At 34.1% G+C, this 25910-nt stretch overlaps 1 long non-coding RNA gene across 1 annotated transcript in view; it reads left to right on the top strand.

Annotated features, from left to right (window-relative positions):
• The window catches only part of LOC127156054 (uncharacterized), a 49339-nt gene that overhangs the window by 2756 nt on the left and 20673 nt on the right, over window positions 1-25910 (top strand). Inside the window, exon 2 of the long non-coding RNA XR_007825672.1 lies at window positions 15757-15835. This is a non-coding gene — a long non-coding RNA (uncharacterized LOC127156054). The remainder of the gene's footprint in view (window positions 1-15756; window positions 15836-25910) is intronic.

The raw sequence follows: 25910 nt of genomic DNA, 5'->3' as shown, positions 1-25910 counted from the left end.
GAATCAGCCTTGATACTGCCTTTTGGAGGGGTCCATACGTCCTTGCATACTTGTGCTTGCTAGCGCTGTTCAAACTCCAGAATGAGGGAAAATTGATTCAGACATTAAAATCTGAAGTGGTTTTGTATATGTATTATTTAAGTTGTGGGCCATTTGAATATCAAAAATCATACTGACAAACAGCATGCAATTAATGATTATTTTCAGTTTTGCTTGATGTTAAGAATATTTAAATCCTGGATTTGATTTTTGAGGGCCTAATTTACCACTATAATTTTTTTTAACAGTCTTACATTTTATTTTTCTAACTATATAAATATATACTGTGTATACACGTTTCTAACCATATAAAATAAGGGTAAAAATACTAATAAAATCAACTTTTACTTATGTGATATGTATAACTAGTCCTAGAATATACACTACTGTTCAAAAGTCAGGAGGATTTTTTAATGTTTCTGAAAGTAGTCTCTTCAAGGCTGTGCTTAATTGATTACAAAAAATACAATAAAACAATAATATTGTGAAATGTTATTACAATTATTATGCACAAATAAAAATTATGTCAGTAAATACTGACCCTCACCCTTCAGGACACAAATTAAGACATTTTTGATCAAATCTGAGAGCTTTCTGACCCTGCAAGAAAATAAATTCTTTAATAAAGTTGTTAATTTTGTTTTCTTTGTGCACATACCTTCATAAAATTACATTTGAGCCACTGATGTCACATGGACTACACTGTAAAAAACAATTTGTTGAGTGAACTTAAAATAATTTGTTACCCGGCTGCCTTAAAATTTTAAGTTCAGTCAACTCAAAACAGTTTAATCAACTTGAAATGTTAAGTTATACTAAGTGACAACTTGGATATTTGAGTTGATTCAACTTAAAATTTTAAGGCAGCTGGGTTACTTACCCAGCTTTTAAGTTTAACAAACACAAATATCTAAGTTGTTACTTAGTACAACTTAACATTTCAAGTTGACTAAACTTATTTGAGTTGTCTGAACTTAAAAATTTAAGGCAGCAGGGTAACAAATTATTTTAAGCTGACTCAACAAAGTGTGTTTTTTAACAATGTCCTTACTAACTTTCTGCGCCTTGAATGTGTCAGTTGAGTTGCTGTCTGCGCAGGGTCAGAAAGCTCTTAGATTTCATTAAAAATATCTTAATTTGTGCTCTGAAGATGAACGAATATCTTATGGGTTTGGAATGACATGAGTGTGAGTAATTAATGACAGATTTTTCATTTTTGGGTGAGCTGTCCCTTTAATTTCTGGCCGTGTCAGTGATGTTTTACATGTAGGGCAGTTCTTTGCATTACGTCAGTATGCACAAGTGCACTATATAGTACACATAACAGCTGTAGTTTAAGCATTTAGGCTTTATTATTTGACAAGGAACACAAATAGTCAGTCCTTGGAGAGCCTCATATCGTTTCTGTCTTTTTCTCTATTGGTCATATTTCACTAACCCCCTCCTGAGGGTGAGTAACCTTGCTTAAACCTCCTTTGATGTCTACGGGATGTTGAAGCACTATTTGTAATCATCGCTGAGCCAACCTCTACACGTTCAGCCTCCTACCGTGCCGCAAAAGTCAGATCTTAAAGGCGACCTTTACGTCATCCATTATTGTAATGTCTGAGCAGGGAGGCGCCCTTGCTGATGCGTAAATTGCAGTTTAAAAACATTTTAGTCTTCATGATCACTCCTCTTTCACGCTTAGTAGTGTGTGCTTAAGAAGAAATGGCTGCTAAGGGGCTCATCATTCATAGCCAGAGTTCCCTCTTATAGGCGCAGCAGAAAAGACTTTTACTGCACTGTAGATATCACTGCTTAGGTGAATGAGCAGATGTTGTCATGATGATTTTCTAGGCTTTCAGATATCGAGAGTTGCAAATATGTTTAATACCATGTTTAGGTTTTAGAACTGCTGTAAATCCATAAATCCCTTCTACCACGTTAAACTCACTGTAATGTGTAACATTGAGTGACTCAAGTGACTTGAGTTTTAAAAAATAGTGGCAACCACAATATGAAGAAAATGTTTAATTACTGATCTTTTAATATGAATAATAGTTCACCCAAAAATGAAAATTCTGTCATTAATTACTCATCCTTATGTCATTCCAAACTCATAGGACCTTTGTTCATCTTCGCAACAAAAATTAACAACAGTTTACAAATAATTTACTCACCCCCTTGTCAGCCAAGATGTTCATGTCTTTCTGTCTTCAGTCGTAAAGAAATTATGGTTTTTGAGGAAAGCATTTCAGGATTTTTCTCCATATAATGGACTTCATTGGTGCCCCAATTTTGAACTTCCAAAATGCAGTTTAAATGCGGCTGCAAAGGGCTCTAAACAATCCCAGCCGAGGAAGAAGAGTCTTATCTAGCGAAACAATCGGTAATTTTTTTTTTTTAGCTTTTTTAAGCACAAAAGCTCATGTAGATGCTACGAATTAGTAATGGGTCATTCTGGAACGATTCTTTCATTTTGAACAAATCTTTAATGTGACTTGGGGCGAACGAGTCGTCTCGGGGAGTGATTTGTCAGTCACGCATGCACAACATCCTACTAGGTTCTGTACTGGAATTAGTTCACCTGTTTCGAGTCTTTGGGTTTTTCAAGTCGTTCATTCATCACATGACAGCCCCAAAAGATGAAAGAACGACTCGAAAAACCCAAAGACTCAAAACAGATGAACTAATTCCAGTACAGAACCTAATAGGATGTTGCGCATCAAACCCGAAAACTTAGATAAGAAGTGAGGTGAGCTAATCATAGACTAAAGACCCAGGTAAACAATGAATTAATCTTTTCTGTTTCTTATAGCATTATAGTTTTGTCTTATTTGTAGTGTGATCAACGTTTAAGCAGTAGATGTGTTAGGGAAGTAACACGTAACATTTTAATTATATTTGGTTAAAATGAACGAAATGACTCGAAAAAATATTTGTTTATTTTGCTGAACGAGACTCAAAGGTAAAGGTAAAGGAGTCGGTAAAATGATCCAACCTTCCCATCACTACTATGAATCACATGTAAATTCATCGTCTGTGTACTGAGTATAGTGAAAAAGTCCATCTTATTTTCTCCCACAACTTAAGAGGACATCGTTGTACCTTTTTGTTTGTAAACAGCATTTACAAACTTACTTGCATTTTCTTAGTCCTTGCACGTTTGCTTTGTTTCAAGGCCCAGAAAGATTCTAAGCATGCGTCTTGGTACTCTTGTGAACATGCTTCGAAGACTGACACGGAAGAGAAGAAATAGTTGAGTAAAATTGTTATTTTTGTATTGTTTGTGCACAAAAAGTATTCTCGTTGCTTTATAAAATTATAGTTGAACCACTGTTGTCACATGGACAATTTTAATGATCTACTTACTATCTTTCTGGGCCTTGAACATGTCAGCTGCATTGCTGTCTATGTGGGGGCAGAAAGCTTTAGATTTCATCAAAATTATCTTAATTTGTGTTATGAAGATGAATGAAGGTCTTACAGGTTTGGAACGACATAAGGGTGAGTAATCAATAAAAGAATTTTCATTTTTGGGTAAACTAACCCTTTTAGTAATATTTGCTAGATTGCCAGGTTGACATAGTTAGCATTAAAAGTTTTCCTTTTAGATAATGCAGCAACAAGAGAAATTAAGATGGATGCGGCATTATTGGAATCCTAGGTTTATATATATTTTTTTTATCAGGACTTTTTTGCTAATCATTTAAAAATATGGGTAAAAATACCAATAAAATTAAGTCTCAGAGACCATTCCTTCATCCAGAATCTCTCCAGAGCCTTCAGATTCCCAGCTTCATGTTGGTGCGTCTTCTCTTCAGTTCACTCCACTCATTTTCTACAGGCTTTAGGTCAGGGAACTGGGACGGCCATGACAGAAGCTTCATTTTGTGCTCAGTGACACATTTTTGTGTTGATTTTTATGTTTATTTTGGATCATTGTCTTGATGGAAGATCCAAACACGGTCCATTATAAGATTTCTTACAAAGGCATAATCCATAATAACATGTATCTGAACAAGACGTCCAGGACCTTCGGCAGAAAAATAGGCCCACAACATTAAAGATCCAGCAGTATATTTAACCGCTGACATGGGGTACTTCTTTTGCACCAAACCGGTTTGCACCAAACCGGTGTTCCATCCGACCATAAAAACCAGTCCCATTTGAAGTTCCAGTCGTGTCTGACAACTGAATATGCTAGAGTTTGGTTTTGGATGAGCCAGGAGTTTTTTTCTTGAAACCCATTTGAACAACATGTGCTGATGTAGAGGCTGCTTGATATACATATATATATAGGGTTTCTGACCCCAAGATTCAACTAATCTCTGCAATTCTCCAGCTGTGATCCTTGGTGAGTCTTTGAGCACTCAAACTCTCCTCCTCAGCATGCATTTGGACGATATAGACACACATACTCATCCAGGCAGTTTTGTAACATCTTTAAATGATGGGAACTTTTTAATTATCGCCATGATGGTGGAAATGGGGATTTTCTTTAGCTATTTTCTTACAGCCACTTTATATTTTGTGAAGTGCAACAATCTTGTTCTGTACATCAGAACTATATTCTTTGGTTTTCTTCTTGTTATAGATGATTAAGGGAATTTGGTCTTTGCGTTCTTTATATTTATAATCCTGTGGAACAGGAAGGCAAGGCTGGACAATTTCAGTCACCCTGGTGTGCTACAAAATGTAAATATGAATGAATATACTTCAGAGATATTTTACTCGTAAGAATTTCTAGCGGTGGCAATAATGGTAGCCAGCATGCATTGAAGAAAAACATTTATTTCATAATGCAAGTTTCCCCCTACTTTCAGTTGTTTTACTTCAGTACAATTTTGTGACTTTTTGAATAAAAAATCAAAAGGATAAATGGTGCAGATTTATTTTCACAGCTGTCTTTGCTCATATTTACCAAGGGTGCCAATATTAGTGGGAAGCACTGTATTATAATTAATTTTTAAAAATTAAGTAATTATTAACAATTATATATCTGTGGACATTTGTTTAGTGCACAAAGGTGCTCTCAATTTCCTAACTAACAGCCACCTATTTTTAATGATAATAAACAATACTTTTGCAAAGTAATATTAAATTTAACACTTACAGTTTGAATAGAAGATTTTAAAGTGATAGTCCTCCCAAAAATGAAATTCTCTCTGCATTTACTCACCCTCATGTTGTTCCAAACTTGACTTTCTTTCTTCTGTTGAACATAAAAGAAGATACTTTGAAGAATGTTGGTAACCAAGCAATTTCAGTTCCTATTATGCTCCATTGTATTTTTATCCATATAATGGAAGTCAATGGGAACCAAAACGGTTTTGTTACCAGCATTCTTCAAAAAAATATCTTCTTTTGTGTTCTACAGAACTCAGAGCGGTTTGGAACAACATGAGGCTGAATAAGTTCCGATAGAATTTTCATTTTTGGGTGAACTATCCCTATAAACCACAATGTCTAACAGTCCAAGTTAAAATGTCATTCATAAATTCAAGTATATGTTAAATTAATCCTCATGTAATATTAATGATTAATGATTAACAATCATTAAAGGAGAAGTACACTTCCAGAACAACAATTTACAGATAATGTACTCACCCCCTTGTCATCCAAGCCGTTCATGTCTTCTTTCTTCAGTCGTACAGAAATTATGTTTTTTGAGGAAAACATTTCAGCATTTTTCTCCATATAATGGACTGCTATGGTGCCCCGAGTTTGAACTTCCAAAATGCAGTGTAAATGCGGCTTCAAACGATCCCAAATGTGGTTGTAAACAATCACATCCGAGGAAGAAGGGTCTTATCTAGCAAAACGATTGGTTATTTTAATAAAAATAATACAATTTATATACTTTTTAATGTCAAATGCTCTTCTTGTCTTGCTCTTCCCGACCTCTGTTTTTTCACAGTTCATGACAGTTAGGGTATGTCGAAAAATTCCCATCTCATGTTCTTCAACTTTAAAATCATCCTATATCGCTGTTTTACTTTTTTATTAAGGGTGTTTGATCTTCTTTGCATGTTCACTTTGCTAAGGCTGGGTTGGTACTTCTGCAGCGATGTAGGATGATTTTGAAATGATTTTTTAAGTTGAGGGAGAAAATACGATTGAAGTTTTTCGACATACCCTAACTGTCTTGAGTCAGAATACACAGAGTTCAGGGAGAGAAAGACAAGACGAGTGTTTGAGATTAAAGTATTTAAATTGTATGAACATGTAGGACCTTTGTTCATCTTCAGAACACAAATTAAGATATTTTTGATACAATCTGAGAGCTTTCTGATCTTTTATATACAGCAATGTATCTACCACATTCAAGGCCCAGAAAGGTAATAAGGACATGCAATATGGTACTTTTGTGAACACGTGTTGAAGACCGATACAGAAGAGAGGAAATTGTTGAATAAAGTCGTTATTTTTGTTATAAATGTTTTTAATCAAATTGCCAACTGAGAGTCTTTGTCTTTTTTTTTTGGCATGACAGCTTAATGTTAACATCTGATTTATCCTCCTCTCTCTCCATCTCCTAAACTGACTATTAAGCCTATTGCTTTAGTGGGGCAGTAGGATCCTGAGGGGGGATCTTGTTGAAGAGGACCCATTAAACTGTCCTCACCTTTCCACATGGCCTCTGCACTGGGTTAAAGTTTTTAGTTTCTTCTCTGAAGCTGCTCTGAAGCCGACTGCCGGACTGACTGTAGGTCTGCTGCGTGCATCAATGTGTTGAAGGGGAGCTTTAAGGGCGATGTATTGATCTAGAGAATCAATCACAGGGAAAGAGAGCAGCAGAGAGACATTATCTTTTAACACCGCAGACACATAGTCGTGATGGGCACTCTTCAGGAGTAAAAGAACAGTGTCTAATACATTCACTTGAGAGTTTCCTTCTCGTTCTCTTTCTCCTTCCTCTTTCCTTCCCTATTAGTCCCTGGGGCTCAGTTAAGGATGCTATCACTCTATACAGATCACTCTGTCCAACACTGCCACCCCATTTCTCTCTCACACTTGTGTACAGTCCTAAGCTCTTAATATGCGTGCTGAAGATAATGCAATATATACATACAGTATAGTTTGTTGATGCACCCACTCAATTTTTAATGAATTTAACAGTTCAACATGTTATTGTGTTTGTCAAGATTTGACTTGTTCCATGTATCCGAAGATCCGATCCAAACGATTGTTTGTAAGAACACCTCAGTGAGATGCTTACTGGAACTGCTGCCACTCTTAAAGAAACAGTACGTATTTCGCTGTATTTGCAATGCATTTCAAAGCTTATGTTGTTAGATTTATTGTACGTTATAATATATTTTAAAAAATAGGGCTCTACATCAATGAAAAGCTACACACAATAAGAGAAAAAAACATTTCTTTCATATGTAAGCACAAGTAAATTGAGCAAGAAATAATGTTTAAAAATATTTACTTTTTTCTTGATGTCTTTAGAATGTCTATGTAATATGTAATGACGCAGTAGTAAAAGCGTTAATTATTCATTGGTAATTATTAAATGCACATAAAGTACACTACTGTTAAAAAGGGTTTAATAGTCGGTAAGATTTTTTACTTTTTTTGTAAAGGAGTTTCTTATGCTAACCAAAGATGCTTTTATTTGATCAAAAATACTGCAAAAACAGTAAAATGATGAAATATTATTCTTAAAGTAATAACTTAAAATAAAGGCTTTTTTATTTTAATATATTTTAAAATGTAGTTTATTCCAGTAATGACAAAGCTGAATTTTCAGCAGCCATTACTCCAGTCTTCAGTGTCACGTGATCCTTCAGAAATCATTCTAATGATATTTTGGTGCTCAAATAAATAAATATATAATAAAAATAAAATAAAAAGCTGTTATTATAATTAACAATGCTGAAAACGGTTGTGCTGCTTATTTATTTATTTATTTATTCATTCATTCATTCATTCTAATAATATTTTGGTGCTCAAATAAATAAATAAATAAACGTATTCTAAATAATGATATAAATAATTGTGCTGCTTATTTATTTATTTGCTTTTTCAGGGTTCTGGGTAATATATAGTTCAAAGGAACAGCATTAATTTGAAAGGAATATTTTGTAACATTATAAATGTTTTTACAGTCAATTTTACAGTGTCACATGATCCTTCAGAAATCACTCTAATAATATTTTGGTGCTCCCAAAAAAAAAAAAAAAAAAAAAAAAAAAAAAAAGAAGAAATGAAAAGATAGATAGATAGATAAATAAATAAATAATTATAATTATTATTTATTAGAATTAACAATGCTGAAAACAATTGTGCTGCTTGCTTATTTATTTATTTCTTTATTTATTTATTTGAAACCATGGTGCTTTTTTCAGAATTCTGATTAATGGAAAGTTCAGAAGAACATCATTCATTTGAAAGGAATCTTTTGTAGCATAATAAATGTTTTTACTGTCAATTTTTCTATTTTAATATATTTTAAAATGTAGTTTATTCCAGCAGTGGTTACTCCAGTCTTCAGTGTCACATGATTCTTAATATTTTAATATTACAATATTTTGGTGCTCAAAAAAAATCTAATAAATAAATAAATAAATAAACATTTATTACAATTAACAATGTTAAAATAATTGTGCTGCTTATTTATTTATTTATTTATTTATTTATTTATTTATTTATTTATTTGAAACCATGATGCTTTTTTCAGGATTCTGAGTAATATAAAGTTAAAAGGAACAGCATTAATATGAAAGGAATCTTTTACAGTCACTTTTACAGTGTCACATAATCCTTCAAGAATTAATTCTAATAATATTCTGGATAAATACATACATACATACATACATACATAACAGTTATAATTAACAATTTATTTTATTTTATTATTTCTTTTTCTTTTTTATCTTTTTTTGAGCACCAAAATATTATTAGAATAATTTCTGAAGGAAATTCATTAAAAAAGGAATCTTTTGTAACATTATAAATGTTTTACAGTACTTTTTCTATTTTAATATATTTTAAAATGTAGTTTACTCCAGTAGTGACAAAGCTAAATTTTCAGCAGCCTTTACTCCAGTCTTCAGTGTCTTAAATAAATAAATAAATAAAACATTAATTTTAATTAACAATGCTGAAAACAATTACGCTGCTGCTTATTTATTTATTTGAAGCCATGGTGCTTTTTTCAGAATTCTGACTAATAGAAAGTTCAAAGAAACATTAAATTGAAAGGAATCGTTTGTAACATTATACATGTTTTTACTGTCACTTTTGCCAATATAATGATCAAAAAAAAAAAAAAAAACAGATTAAAAAAAAAAAAAACTTTTCCTAAACTTTTTAATGGTAGTATACATTAATGAGACACAAACAGCACCCATTTTGTAAAATGATCCATCAAAATATTCCATTTTTGGAGTTGTTTATTAAATTTTATGAACAAAGACAGTAGCCAGTTTCACTGTAAGTGCAAAAACATGATCCAGGATTAATGTCTCTGCTATTATTAGAATCCAGTTCTCTTGAGAGAATGATTTTACTCCTTTCTGAATGGAAAAGAAAGTCTGGACCTAGAAAATGTGTCAACAGCTTTCATTTTACTGCTTTCCAGATTCATGTGTAATGTGTAAAATCATTTTCGGTATTGTTTTTAGACAATACAACCTGTCAAGCTGTAGTCCTTTCAGTTTTGACATTGTTTTATTTAAATCTATTTAGCAGATTTTCTCAAAATCAGTGCAGAAAATGTGAAAAGGTCCACAAATTCCATCTGGGCCTGGTCATGAGTCTTTTAAATAGTAAAAAAAAACAGCACTTGTATATCCAGCACAATAAATGCCACTGGTCCAATTCGGCTTCGAACGCAACCCCGCTGTTCATAAGCAGACTATGATGCACAAGTGTCTCGAGACAGCTTGAGTGGATAACCATATGCTGTCACAGAAGACCAACAGAGCCTTGTATTGAGTGCTGAGCTGAGCTGGGAGTTGTGTGGGAGTCTGGGAGTGGGAGGAAGGGGAGAGATGAGGGACGGCTGGGGTGTGGGAGGGCTTGTCAGGGTTTTTCAGGAAGGTTACAAATCAAGGATTTCTGAACCTAGCCTTCTTCTCCAATTCACTCTCTGGAGTGGAAGTGTGTGTGAGAAGAGAGCGTGTTAACCGGGCCGTCCGGCTCTTTTATTGAAGCGTCGGTTAAATCAATGGCATATGTGTGGAGTGACCGCTTCACAGAGCTGTCAGAATCTACGCTGCGCCTTCTTCAACTGGCACCGGTCCATCCAGTCACACTCCATCCACCACAGCCAGCGATGGGGTAAACAAACTAAGACCGCAAATGTCAGAGATGTCGAAGGATGAAAAATTGTGGGCTGCTCAAAGATTACAAGAGACTGTGATTGAAGAAAGTGGCATGGATATATAGTAGATTTAAACATCAATTGTTGTGTAGAATGTTTCAAATAGTTTATACCAATTGTAAAACCCATATCATCTGTCTGTGTGACTGTAATTAAGTTGTAATTGATAGTTGTATTGGAAGCACAAAGCTAGCAACCAAATTGTCATTCTAAATGAGTAAATGAGTTGAAAGATACAAGACAACCAGCACTGAATGATTTTCTAATGAATGTCAAATGTTACTGGTATGATATTGTTCCTTAATAAATGAGTTTTATATGTTGTTTGTTTGTACACTGACCAAAATTATAAACGGAACACTTTTGTTTTTGCCCCCATTTTTCATGAGCTGAACTCAGAGATCTAAGACTTTTTCTATGTACACAAAAGGCCTATTTCTCTCAAATATTGTTCACAAATCTGTCTAAATCTGTGTCAGTGAGCACTTCTCCTTTGCCGAGATAATCCATCCGCATCACAGGTGTGGCATATCAAGATGCTGATTAGACAGCATGATTATTGCACAGGTGTACCTTAGGCTGGCCACGATAAAAAGACCACTCTAAAATGTGCAGTTTTACTGTATTGGGGGGGTCCGAAAACCAGTCAGTATCTGGTGTGACCACCACATCTCCTTCGCATAGAGTTGATCAGTTTGTTGATTGTGGCCTGTGGAATATTGGTCCACTCTTCTTCAATGGCTGAGTGAAGTTGCTGGATATTAGCAGAAACTGTCATATATGCCCAATCCAGAGCATCCCAAACGTGCTCAATGGGTGACATGTCCGGTGAGTATGCTGGCCATGCAAGAACTGGGATGTTTTCAGCTTCCAGGAATTGTGTACAGATCCTTGCAACATGAGGCTGTGCATTATCATGCTGCAACATGAGGTAATGGTCGTGGATGAATGGCACAACAATGGGTCTTAGCATCTCGTCACGGTATCTCTGTGCATTCAGAATACCATCAATAAAATGCACTTGTGTTCGTTGTCCATAACATACGCCTGCCCATACCATAACCCCACCGCCACCATGGGCCACTCAATCCACAATGTTGACATCAGCAAACCGCTCACCCACACAACGCCATACACGCTGTCTGTCTTCTGCCCTGTACAGTGAAAACCGGGATTCAAAACAACACAGCTCGGGAACTGGAGAGAACAGCTCTCCAAAGTACCAGACGCCATTGAATGTGCCCACTCAAGTCGGTTACGATGATGAAATGCAGTCAGGTTGAGACCCCGATGAGGACGACGAGCATGCAGATGAGCTTCCCTGAGACAGTTTCTGACAGTTTGTGCAGAAATTCTTTGGTTATGCAAACCGATTGTTGCAGCAGCTGTTCAGGTGGCTGGTCTCAGACGATCTTGAAGGTGAAGATGCTGGATGTGGAGGTCCTGGGCTGGTGTGGTTACACATGGTCTGCGGTTGTGAGGCCGGTTGGATGTACTGCCAAATTCTCTAAAACGCCTTTGAAGATGGCTTATGGTAGAGAAATGAAAATTCAATTCACGGGCAACGGCTCTGAGAACATTCCTGCAGTCAGCATGCCAATTGCACGCTCCCTCAAAACTTGCGAGAACTGTGGCATTGTGCTGTGTGATAAAACTGCACATTTTAGAGTGGCCTTTTATTGTGGCAAGCCAAAGGAGAAGTGCTCACTAACACAAATTTAGACAGATTTGTGAACAATATTTGAGTTCAGCTCACGAAAAATGGGGGCAAAAACAAAAATCAGTGTAGTTAATAAAATTTAGTTTATTTATTTTGATTCTTGAACTGATTCCTTGCAGTGAATCAAAACACAGACAGTGCAGTCTGATTCATTAATTAAATGACTCTTATAAGCTGATTCTTTTTAGAGAATCAAAAACAAAGCATGACAAATTTAGTTAGATTATCAAACAAATCATGCTTATGAACTGATTCTTTTTAGTGAATCATAAAGATGAAGCATGACCAGTGTAATCTGATTCCCGAGTGCATTACACTTAAACGCTGAGTCATAACGATACAGCTCGTTGGCACCAATAGCCTTGTGGGCAGCGCGCCGACATACAGCTCCGTTGCGCTTTGGGCATCCCGAGTTCAAATCCCAGCTTGAGGACCTTTCCCGATCCCTCCCACTTCGCTTCTTGTCAGCTATGATCTGTCCTATTATAATAAAGGAAAAAGGCCAAAAATAAATATTAAAAAAACAAACAAATGACTCCTGTGAACTGATTCTTTGTAGTGAATCAGAAACATGTAGCACAGCCAGTGTAGACTAATTCCTTAACTACATGTCTTTTATAAGATGATTCTTTTTAGAGAATCAAAAACAGAAGGCTTTACAAATTTAGTCAGATTATCAAACAAATGATACTTATAAACAGATTTTTTTAGTAAATCATAAACATGATATGTGACCAGTGTAATGTGATTCCTGAACATATTATTCTTAAACACTGATTCCTTATAGAGAGTCAAAACAATACAGATTGACAAGTGTAATCTAATCGTTGAACTAATGACTCCTATGAACCGATAACTTGTACTGAATCAAAAACACATTACAGCCAGTGAAGTCTGATTCCTTTACTAAATGACTCATATAAGATGATTCTTTTTAGTGAATCAAAAACATAAAGCGTGACCAATTTTATTCCAATTGTCAAACAAATGATGCTTATAAACTGAATCATAAACATGAAGTGTGACCAGTGTAATTTGATTCCCAAACTTATTACTGTTATAAACCAATTCTTTTTAGTGAATCAAAAACATAAAACATGACCAATTTAGTTGGAATATCAAACAAATGATGCTTATATACAGATTCTTTTTAGTGAATCATGAACATGAAGTGTGACCTGTGTAATCTGATTCCCAAACTTATTACTCTTAAAAACTGATTCTTTTCAATGAATCATAAACATAAAGCATGACTTAGTATAATCTGCTTCTCAAACGTATACTCTTAAATGCTGATTCTTTATTGTGAGTCAGAATGATACAGCTTGACAAGTGTAATATCATCCTTGAACTAGTGACTTCTCTGAACCAATTCCTTGTAGTGAATCAAAAACATACAGCATGCCCAGTGTAGTCTGATTCCTCAACTAAATGACTCTTTAAAGCTGATTCTTTTTGAATCATAAACATAAAGCATGACCAATTTTATTCCAATTGTCAGACAAATGATGCTTATAAACTGGATCATAAACATGAAGTGTGACCAGTGTAATCTGATTCCCAAACTTATTACTCTAACTGATTCTTTTTAATGAATCATAAATATAAAGCGTGACCTAGTATAATCTGATTCCCAAACGTATACTCTTAAATGCTGATTCTTTATTGTGAGTCAAAATGATACAGTTTAACAAGTCTAATATCATCCTTTAAATAATGACTCCTATGAACCAATTCCTTGTAGTGAATCAAAAACATACAGCATGCCCAGTGTAGTCTGATTCCTCAACTAAATGACTCTTAAAAGCTGATTCTTGTTGGTGATTCATAAACATAAAGCATGACCAGAGTAATCTGATTCCCGAACTTATTACTTATAAAACCTATTCTTTATAGTGAGTCAAAACGATACAACAAGTGTAACTTCATCCTTGAACAAATGACTCATATGAACCGAGTCTTTGTAGTGAAACAAAAACATAGAGCACGACCAGTGTAGTCTGATTTCGGAGCAAATGACTTTCATCAGCTAATTTCTTTTAGTGAATCATCAACATACAGTATGACCAAGCAAATGATTCTTTTGAGTCAGTTCTTCAGCCCTATTCATAACCTATTTCAAACCAACAGTCATGTTGTCATTTGTAGCATATATTTTGGTTTTTGGTAAGTTCCGAGATGTTTAGTTACGTCATAAATGTGCTCTAATCTATTTAACTCCATAGACAACGCACTTAGTGTAATGAGGACAATTTGTACTTTTGGTTTGCCAATTTATGTCTCAATGGATTGATTACTGTTTTGGGAGATAGCCGTATGAATCTTGTTTATGGAAAGACAGATAGGTCACAAATTAAATTTTTTCATTCTTCTTGAAATCATGATTAGATCTCAACGAAATACAGCCCTTGATGGTTTTTGCGTCTTATGACGACGATTTTGTTAATTGCATAAAAGCTGATTTTTGCGTGCGCTGCATATTTGGAAGCAACAGTCTTAATGGTGTTCAATTAGTTCCACCAGGCTTTGCTCGATGGATAGGCCTCCAGCTTGATTACATTGAACGGCGGGTATTTCCTGTGTTTAAACCCACATATGGATCGAGTAAGGCAGTGGCTGAGGGACTACCGTTTTTCTCCACTACATCTTCATTTCTTGTTCAAAGCCCCCCTCAAAAATCTCAGTTTCACCAGATCGGCTGTCCAAATGTTGAGGAGGTTTTGGCCTGGGCTATCGGAGGGTGAAGCCAATGCAAATTTCAGGAGGCACGCATGGCTCAATGCAGTTTATTTCCCATGATTCTTCACTGTAGGACTCTCCGAGCCACACCTACTGACCTGTGGCTTGAAGGCATATTTGTACCTTTACTTTTACATTAGCTTACCCCGCTTTGAAAAATGCATGTGACAGATGAAAGGGTCTTTTTGAAATCCTCCTCATGCATCCAGAAGCGTCACAATCAAGTTTGTTCCACAGCGTGTGCTGGCGTTGGGTTTTATGACTGGATTCATTTCATCTCCATCAAGCTGAGTACTGTGTCTATCCCATGAGTCAGTAGTCTAAGAACAGCCCACCATAAAATTAGCTGGAACCAGAACCGGTCTAATGACTAAACATGATGGTACAAGCTTGGATTTTTTCTTTTTTTTTTGCTGCAAATGGCAAAAGATATTTTTTTGGAGCGAGAGAGGTGAACACGACGTGTTTGGTAACACTTTGGCCGCAATTCACCTGTAGGTTTTGTGATTCTAGGCGGATCATATTTACATTGTTTTTCCTGTGTTGTACACACATAATGCAAATGGCTTGGCGGAGTGAAATGAGAGATTGAGGGTGCGTTGTGGAGATATTTGGCTTGTGCAAACCTCATTGAAAAGCTAAACATGATTTACACATTGTTTAATTCCTTCTAACGTTACAGAAAATTAGTTGATTTGTTTCAGAAGATTAATAAGGTTCTAGTTGCTAATATTGTTCAGACCAGATGTTTAAGGTTAAAAAAAGTTATTGTTTGAAGAAACAAATAGAAGTCTGCAGTTATATTAATATCAATGGGCCATCTTGCCACATTTCTGTTGGCATGATAACAATAGGAGACGCTGTTTGCTAAGGGTTGGGCCTATGAACATTGGCAGTCAACGCCTGGCTGACTTTTTCATCACTTTATTGTTGTAAACAGGAACAAAGGTGATGGTGAGGGTCAAACACAGTTCACTACTGACCTACCAAGACTTTCTGTGTTGAAGATGATCTCTCAGGTAAGTTCTCAATGATTTGCATAGTCTTTTTGGTTGTATTTGCATATATCACTTTGCATATATATATATATATATATATTTTTTTTTTTAGTTTCCCTAAATAACTTTGCGATTGAAATAATAAGAGGTGGAAGGAAAAACTATGTTTCAGTACTTGTGAGAACAAATGCAAAGTATCTCGGAACACAATACTTTTGCGAGAACAAATTTTGCTGGTATATTACAGCATTATTATTTGGTTGGGTTTTGCCGCTCATTATTTTTCAATATGGCCCTTGATTAGGTCTGAATCCAGGCACGTTTTCTTCTGTTTTTCCCTTACCTGTGAAAGTATTTACTTTGGCTCGCAACCCTTACACCACATCTCAAAACCCAAGCTAACAGAGTATTTGGATAGGCAAAGCAGCTTATTAACATTTCTCAGTGAACCTCAACCGTCCAAAGGTTCTATGTTACCTTTTTTAGCACATTCCTTACATAGAAATTACATGCTGAGCAATTGGGACAACGTCTGCAATGTGTTGAAATATGTTACCGGTAAGGATATAGGGTTACATGTAATAGAAAAATACTGAGGGGTTGTACATTTTTTTTACAATTATTTATTTATTTTTTGATTTTGATCTGCTGTTTTATTTTGCTTCTTATTGCGTATGTATACTCTTATATTCTTGAGTTAGACTTTTAAGTTCTTGAGTTAGGAAGAACGTTTGGATACTATCACTGCATACCATTATTATTATAATTTTTTTCTGTCTCTGCCGATATCTCACATTCCATCTTGTGATAGTTCAACCACAAGGTGTGTAAGTCTTCACATCATTGTGTTGCTTTAGTTCACTCTAAAAAAAAAAAAAAAAAAAAAAAAAAAAAAAAAAAGCTAGGGACTGGGTTGTTTTAACCCAGCAGTTGGGTTAAATGTTTAAACCCTTAAATTTTATTTAACTCAACTATTGTTTAAAAATGACTATACACTCTTAAAAATAAAAGGTTCTTCACAGCGATGCCATAGAAGAACCATTTTTGGTTCCACAAAGAACCATTTAGTAAAAGGTTCTTTAAAGAACCATCTCTTTCTTACCTTTTTATAATCTGAAGAACCACAAAGAATCTTTTGTAAAACAGAAAGGTTCTTCAGATGTTTTTTGAACCATTTAGACAAAAAAGGTTCTTCTATGGCATTGTGAAGCACCTTTATTTCTGTGCAGCACCTTTATTTCTGAGTGTATGGCTGGTTTAAAATATACAATAGCGTTTTAGTGCCACGTTCAAAAAAAATATAAATCTAAGATTACGTAGAAGTAGAAATTACAAGAATAAAGTAGAAATTGTGAGAATAAACTCAAAATATTTAAAGAATGAAGTCGAAATATTTCGACAACAAGTCAAAATTATGAGAATAAAGTCGAAATGTTTCAAGAATAAAGTCAAAATATTTTGAGAATAAAGTCAAAATTATGAGAATTAACTTGTAGCAATTACAAGATTAAAATTTTTATATTTTGAGAGTATATTCTAGCCTTAGAATATTTTGAGAGTATATTCTAGCACCAGGAGTTATTCCAAAATATGAACGAGTTAGAGTCCACGTCAACCTTTAGAACGTTTTATTGTTGTTTTTAATTAAATACATGTGAGGATTGAAAGATTGGACACCACAGACGTTTTTGCAGAGTAGGTGGTGGAATTTTCAAACAAAACAGTATAATTTAATGAAACGAATGTCTCGTTGTGATCAAAAAGACAATTGATTCACATGAATATAGCGATCTGTCTCACCACATCAACACAATATTGCAAGACACATTGTTTTTATTTTCCTTTAACACTGCCAGATTTTTAAAGCTAAGACTTTGTTTTTATCTTAAAATTACCAAAAGCACAAAGCTTATTGCTATTTTTGGGTGGCTGGTGCACTACAAATAGGTCTAATGAATACAATCAAAGATGTAAAATATTATTTCCAAGCATACTGTCCCTGGAAGTATAACACATGGTTTGATTTCTGCTAATAATCCCACATATATTCAGATACATTTCGGGGGCCTGGCAACTTCTGGTGCTCCCATTCTGGGCTATGTGCAGGCTATACTCTCAAAATATCATAACTTTAATTGCTACAATTTAATTCTTTTAATTTCGACTTTATTCTCAAAACATTTCAACTTTATTCTTGTAATTTCGACTTTATTCTAAAAAAATTTCAACTTTATTCTCAAAACTTTGACATTATTCTAAAATATTTCCACTTTGTTCTCATAATTTCGATTTTATTCTTGAAACATTTCGACTTTATTCTCGAAATTTCAACTTTATTCTCAAAACATTTCAAATTTATTCTTGAAATTTCAACTTTATTCTCAAAACATTTCAAATGTATTCTCTAAACATTTCAACCTTATTCTCGAAATGTTGACTTTATTCTAAAAATATTTCCACTTCATTCTAATAATTTAGATTTTTTTTTTAAACATTTTGGCTTTATTCTCAAAATTTCAACTTTATTTTTGAAACATTTCAACTTTATTCTCAAAATATTTCCACTTTATTCTCATAATTTTGATTTTATTCTTGAAAAATTTAGACTATATTAAAAACATTTCGATTTTATTCTCGAAACATTTTGACTTTATTCTCAAAATACCAGCTTTTTTCTTGAAACATTATGAATTTATTCTTGAAATTTCAACTTTATTCTCAAAACATTTTGTCTTTATTTTCTAAACATTTCGACTTTATTCTCGACACATTTCGACTTTATTCTTGAAACAATTTGACTTTATTCTCAAAATATTTTGAATTTATTCTTGAAATTTCAACTTTATTCTTGAAACGTTTTGACTTTATTCTAAAAATATTTCCACTTTATTCTAATAATTTTGATTTTATTCTTGAAACATTTCAACTTTATTCTCAACATTTTGACTTTACTCTCAAAATTTTGATTTTATTCTCGAAATATTTTGACTTTATTCTTGAAATTTCAACTTTATTCTTGAAACATTTCAACTTTATTCTCATAATTTAGAATTTATTCTTGAAAAATTTAGATTATTCTCAAAACATTTCAATTTTATTCTCAAAACATTTTGACTATTCTCAAAATATCAGCTTTTTTCTTGAAACATTATGAATTTGTTCTTGAAATTTCAGCTTTATTCTCGAAACATTTTGTCTTTATTTTCTAAACATTTCGACTTTATTCTCGAAACATTTCAAATTTATTCTCAGAATTCTCAAAACATTTAAACTTTATTCTCATAATTCTGACTTTATTCTCGAAATATTTAGACTTTATTCTTGCAATTTCAACTTTATTCTTGAGATATTTTGACTTTTTATTTTTCAATAGCACTAAAACACCATCATACAAATGAACCTAAAATAGGGTGTAAATGAAAAATCAAGCACATAATTACTAGAGCCATCAGCAATAATCAAAGGGTAAGTAATTAAAAAAAAGTTTATTATTTAATTATTATTTATTTATAACTTACTAATAAATGTTCATTTATTGAACATATTAACAAATATTAATTTTCAAACGTCATTTCATTTTAAGCAAGAAATATAGTAATTTTTAAGCAATAGTTGAGTTAAATAAAACTATCCAGAAGGTTGGGTTAAGCATTTTACCCAACTGCTGGGTCAAACCCAAGCAGTTTTTAGAGTGTAGATATGATAAATGTCACGTTTGATGATGTGAAATAATAGAGCCAGAGTACGAGGAGTGCCGATATGACAAGCTAATTACTAATAAAGTTTATTTCCTCTCTTTTGTGTATGGAAAGAAAACATTTTTTCGCCAGGTGCTTGTTATTTCATGTGTTCAGAAATATGATAGGACGCTAATTCAAAACACTTGCTGTGTTGTCTGATTGGTTATGGTAATTGCTCTGTTTAGCCACAATAACTCAGGACTTTGTGCTGCGAATGCAAACAAAGTCACAAAAAACAGATGTCGTTTCAGATCCCCAAATGAAAAAATGCATGTTACAAAAGAAGCCGTTACCAATACCGGCCGTTTTCACTGAAAAAAGACAACAAATAGCTATAACATCATTATATTTTTACAGTTTTGTATAAATCAAAAGTTATAGACATGCTGAGACCAAAAGCGTCCAGTCGGCCGTTCGCCCGTTTAAGTAGCGGTCAGAGCATTGGGTGATACACAGGGACCTCCTTCTGTCAGTTTTACTTCCTCCTGCTCTCCTCCCCTAGAAGAGACCTGATACAGCTGCAGGAAACCGCCAATAAGAGCCCTATCAGATCGACAAGGACGAGGGAAAAGACATGAAAGGAAATTCTTCTCCTTTTCTCATCCACTTCGCCGCTTCGTCCCCCTTCGCCCTGGCGTTTTGGCCTCGACACGTCTGTATATCAACACGCTCTGGTGGCATATAGGAGAAGTGTAAACTCTGAGGCCCGCAAGCGATTTAAACGCAGTAGATCAGTCATCTAACACTCGAGAACGCTCTGCAATCGGATCCCCGAACATCCCTGAGAACATGAAAACATGCTCGCTGATCACATCAATAACACAGTTATTGATCACAGAGTTCAGACTAATCAAATCGAGCGCTGGTTTGTTTGAAGTTAAATACGGCCTGCTGCGCTATTTATCCGTTCCGCTTTTGGACTTTTGCGCAGGCCGCCCACTCAAACGTGCATGGAGGGAAAGTGTTATTTGTATTGTTAAATTTACATTAAGCCCATTTTAATTGCATCAGCCGCTAAACAGATCTCACAATAATGGCCCTAACCGAGAAAATTGCGATCATCTGTGGAAGGGCCTGCAGTATAATGGACAAACCCAATTAATCTAATCTTGTTGTGTTCCATTATGGCTGCACTTTATCATTTCAACAGATGGAGCATGAAGAAATTAAGAATGCGCTCCTGCCAAAGCAGGGCTCGCTCGCAGACGCTTTTCTCTCTGATGGTACCGCGCTCGCGTCTGACGCGGCCTATATGGCCTCCTAAAGAAGTGATCCTCTTACAGATGAAGAATGCTGTTTTAACTGATTCTCGACAAGAGATTAATTGAAGAAAACTTTTAGTTGGAGAAGGCAAGTGGGATAGATTAACAGTTTTACATCCACAATAGAGTTGACTGGAACTGCGGGGTTAATGGCGGGTCATCTGAGCGGCGCGATTTCTAAAGCTCGGCCGCTGTAACCGATGAGGTCGATTCAAGTCGTAATGTTCGCGTCTGAAAATAAACAATTTTTCTGGTTTGAGCGTTGACGGGAATACAAAACAATGATGGATTCGTGTGGACGCAATTCAAGTTTGGGGCTTATGAGTTTGTTTCTTCCGATTTCATTTTCCAGTGGTTAAATATTTAATTTGGACAAATGACAAAAACATATAAGTGCACAAAAATAGGTCAGTGTACATGCAGTCGGAGTTGGTACATAGGATGCAAAGTTTTTTGAAGCAACTTCCTCTAGAGGGCACATTACATTCAGTATTAAATACAAGTACGGTCTGAAAAGGGTAACCCTGCAGTATGTGCTGCTATTTTAGGTCCTGAAGGTAAAATGATCTTAATATTTTTCAAAGCAGTGTTTGTAGTAGCTAGTAATTACAATGCATAAATAAAATTGCATTTTCTTACTGTTGTGCGGGAAACAGGAAACTGTTTTTTTTCGAAGGCTTCACACATGCAGATTGGTGCACATCAAAATGACTATAAGATGGGCAGATTTTAATAAAGTCAAATAAAATGTTAATTACTCTACAACAGTACAGACACATAAAGACAAATATCATGCTTTAAAAATAAGTACATTAATGATTAAGAAACAGATATTGTAACTTGAATATTTAAACTAATTACATTTATTACGGAACTGATTTTGTAAAGAACAAATGAGGACTAATAAAGATTTTGATCTTGTGAGTCACAACTTCTGCGTAGTAATTCACTATTCCCCCTTGAGGGGAAGCAGATCTGCAGTGTTTTTCAAATACAGCTATATAAAATATGCTTATATGTATGTATTTTAGCTGCCATGCTTTTTTTTTAAATGACTAACTTTAGTGCATATTATTTCAATTAGTAATATACTTGTTTTCTTGTTTTTAAAATGGCAAATCCTTCTCCCTAAATGTATGTGTATTTATTTTGCATTAAACATGTTCTCTACAAATGATCTGTATTAATATATCAAATATTGTTATTCGTTAAATTTAATTGGCAACCATTAAATGGTCCAAGAATATGACCTGTAAGTCCTTTCCTTAACTGCAGCCCAACAAAACAGAGTAAAAAGAAAGAAAAAAAAAACTCTACCTTGTCTGTCCTTAAGTAAAGAATAATTCTTTTCACAGGTACCATCACATCTGCAAATAGCTGTGACATAGAAAAAGATTTTTCTCCTTCAGAAAAGTCTTCTGATATTAAAATAAATATTTTATTGATGCAGTGTAAATATACATGTAATTACAGAGTAATATAAATTAACAACATGTACTTACTATAAGATTAGGATTAAGGTTTGGTTTATGGTTAGTTGCTTGTAATTATGCATAATTTAGTTATTCCTATTGTAAGTACATGTGACATGTTTAACAAGGATACTGTATAATAAAATGGATTTATGTAGTAAATTTCTAGAAAACACATAATAATACAAGCAATGTAGTCATAAGCTAACCAATATGTAGTATATCATGGTTCTGTAATAAAAATTAAGTGTTACACATTGGAAGAGTATTAAGCATTCAAATTAATCATTCCAAATTGTGTTATTTATTATAATTTGAATTTAAGAATGGAGTTTGAATATGTGAGTTTTATTTCATTCTTTCAGTTATCTTAACAAATTCTATTAACGTTTAATTTTAAATATTATGAATTTAGATGCTGTGTAATGTAGATGTGCATTTAATGTCAGCAAATTTGTTTTATGTACATTTTCTATAGTAGGTATGATAGCAAATTCTTCTCTTAGACTAACATGGCATATGAAGGTTGTATTGAGAGTGGTATCAGTTAAACTGAACATGTTTTAGGCCAGTGTAACAGTGGTCATTGGGTTTGGTCTCACTGTAGCGTGTGTGGTTGACACACTAGCCCTCCCTCTGGTTAGACGTGTAGCGTCATCAAGGCTCTGTGGTCTCATTACCCGGCTGGTGTCATTACGCCGAGTTCAAGGTTGAGCTGCAGTAGAAGTGAATATGTGCAGTAATTTATAGCCAAACTGAAGGGCCTGGTTTTATACTCGATCAAGTTCAATAAATTTGTCATTTTACTGGTTTGGTTTGTCTGGTAATACAAATGTCAGGCAAAACTAATTTCATAGACTTCACTCGTGCCACTGGTTAAAGAGGAGCACTTTTAGAGAATACAGCTGCCTGTTATTAAAAAATGCACATTAGAACGATAAGGATTTTGGTAGCACTTTATAATAAGGTTCCATAATGTTAGTTAATCTGTTAGCTATATGACTTAACAATGAGCAATACATTATTACAGTGTTTATTAATTTTTGTTAATGTACAGCCGTTCGTTGTAAATTATGTTAGTTCACAGTGCATTAATTAATGCTAACAAGCTGATTTTAGCATTAGTTAATATTGAAATTACCATTAACTAACACTGTTCATTCTTAGTTCATGTTAAATGAAGTAAATAAGTGTTACCAGGATTTTTAATGCAAAATGTTACTATATTATTCGCATGTTGATGAATTGCCAATGTGTAAAAACTTTTTTTTTTTTTTGGCTAAACATCATGTACAAAGATCAAATGTTACATATATTGTGTTTCCCAAAATGGCATCTGTGGGTAAAGTGTGTCAAATGTTTTGGGGTAAGTTGTGCCAGTGAAATACTATTTTATTAGTATCTTTGGGGGGGAAATGGAAATGGAAACTAAATTTCTTTTTTTTTTTTACTTTAATGAGTGTGAGATTGAAAAGAGAAATCTACCTTTCGAAGAAAATTATTGTAGATTTTCCCCACAGAAACAGGTATTGAACGATTTCTTATTTCCCTTAAAGAGAGAATGTGGATTTTTTTTTAACTACAGAAAATATTCTGAACATTAGACCTTTTCCTGACATGTTTATTTAGATATTTCGGAAGATATGCTGAATTTAGAGCAACTTTTATTTATTAATATTTATTTATTTTAAGAAGTCATATTTGTGTGACCCTATTTTATGTTCCATTCATTTAAGTACATGTCAAACATCCTTAAATATAATTAGTAGGGCTGCAAAATGATTATTCACAATTAATTGCGATTAATTGCGATTAATCACATTTAAAATAAAAGTTTATGTTTACATACTATGGGTGTGTGTACTGGGTATATTTATTATGTATATATAAATACACACACATGTGTATATATATTTTTTTTTACAAATATTTGTATGTATATATATATTTATACTTGTAAATACTTTATATTATATATACATATGAATGTTTTTTAATATAAAAATCTAGCATATATTTCCTTGATATGTACATGTATATGTGTATTTTTATTTATACATTATAAATATATACAGTATAGTATGTAAACTGTTTTCTTTGTCTAAATGAAAGTACAAATTGGCAGGGAGTTTGGCACAACCCACTTTCCCAAATAAAAATGATTAACATTAACATTGTTGATCAGTTCATAATCTTGTCAGGCTCATAAGTTATATAAAGATTATTAGAGTGTATTTTATAAGAAAATATAATTAGTCTTTCTACATCAAAATTTAATGTTTATTTCAATACATTGCTTGCCATTTCTTTATAAGTGGTTGTGAAATATTCTAGCGATTTCTGAATGTAAATGTCTCTACCTCATTTTTTCCAGTGTTATGAGTAATAAACAAGTGTAACCACTCATTTATTATGTCCTGTTGTGTAAGATACGATCTTAGTTCATAGCGACACAGCTTCAGTTCTGTCATTTATTAATGCATAACCAGTTTTACGTAGTTTAAATTGAGATTTAACCCAATTCCAGCTGTAATTTACGTTTTTAGGCCTTTATCTGCATTATGACCCATTACGTTACATTACCATTAAGGCTAATATATGGTGTTATTCTCAAACGGTGTGTAGTTTCGCATTGATACACTTCAAGCACTCAGAGTGGTAACTGCACCAATTCCAAGACCCACAAAGCATTTCATCAAATGAATTATCCTAAATCAAAATGTGTTTTGGTACTACTTTGAAGTTTCTCCTTTTTCCGCTTTTACTGGCTAGCTGTGTTCTTTCTTTCAGAGCAGTGTCCTTGGGCAGCCTTTCATGTACTGTGAAAATAGCATGCTCCATTTATCTTGAATTGTCTTCATGTGTTGGCTGAGGTCTAGGCCTCCGCTCTTAAAGACCTCTGCTCTAAGTCTGCGGCTTTGCGTCTGAGTCAATGTTATGAAGACATTTTCATCAACTTCTGTCGTCGAGAACTGATATCATTCAGACTTTTGAGTAAATAGCAATGATATGAGCACATTAATGCCATGATATAATACCCACAGTTATGTTGTGAACTACTTTTAGAAAATCAGCGTGTGATTGCTTCTGGCGTTTATACCTGTGAGATGTTTATTGCGATTGGATGTTTTCTGAACTGAGGTCAGCTATAATTTCTTTAAACGACTATTTTTAAGGAACAAAAAGACGTCAAACGTAAATTTTAATATTGCGTCAAATCTCGAGTCGCATTATTCTCCGTGCCACCTTCCTTCACTGGTGTTTTCCTTTCAGTCCTAAAGTCTCAGTGAGACTAATTTGCTGTCAGACATGCAGTGCTTTTGCAATAGCAGGCAGACTCCAGAAATTAATTTATCCAAATAACCAAGCCCTCCTGGGCCATTGAGAAGGGGACACAGAAATGGCCTAAGAAGGCAAAGCCCCCTTTTGAAGTCTGGAATGTTTTGACTGACTTAAAACAGGCAACTGGAATGAACAGATCATTTTCACTGACCCATGGGATTTTTAACCATTTTCATACACTACGCACAAAACAAAGAGCGAATGCCTTTACTGATATGTGTGCAGCTGGCAATCAAACAGCAATGAAAGCAACGTGAAATGGATTTGGAATGAAGAGTGG

This window comes from Labeo rohita, chromosome 24 (assembly GCF_022985175.1).
Source record: "Labeo rohita strain BAU-BD-2019 chromosome 24, IGBB_LRoh.1.0, whole genome shotgun sequence".
Classification (NCBI taxonomy): Eukaryota; Metazoa; Chordata; class Actinopteri; order Cypriniformes; family Cyprinidae; genus Labeo; species Labeo rohita.
The sequence above is the reverse complement of the archived record's forward strand: the minus strand, read 5'-3'. Positions and strand labels throughout refer to the sequence as shown.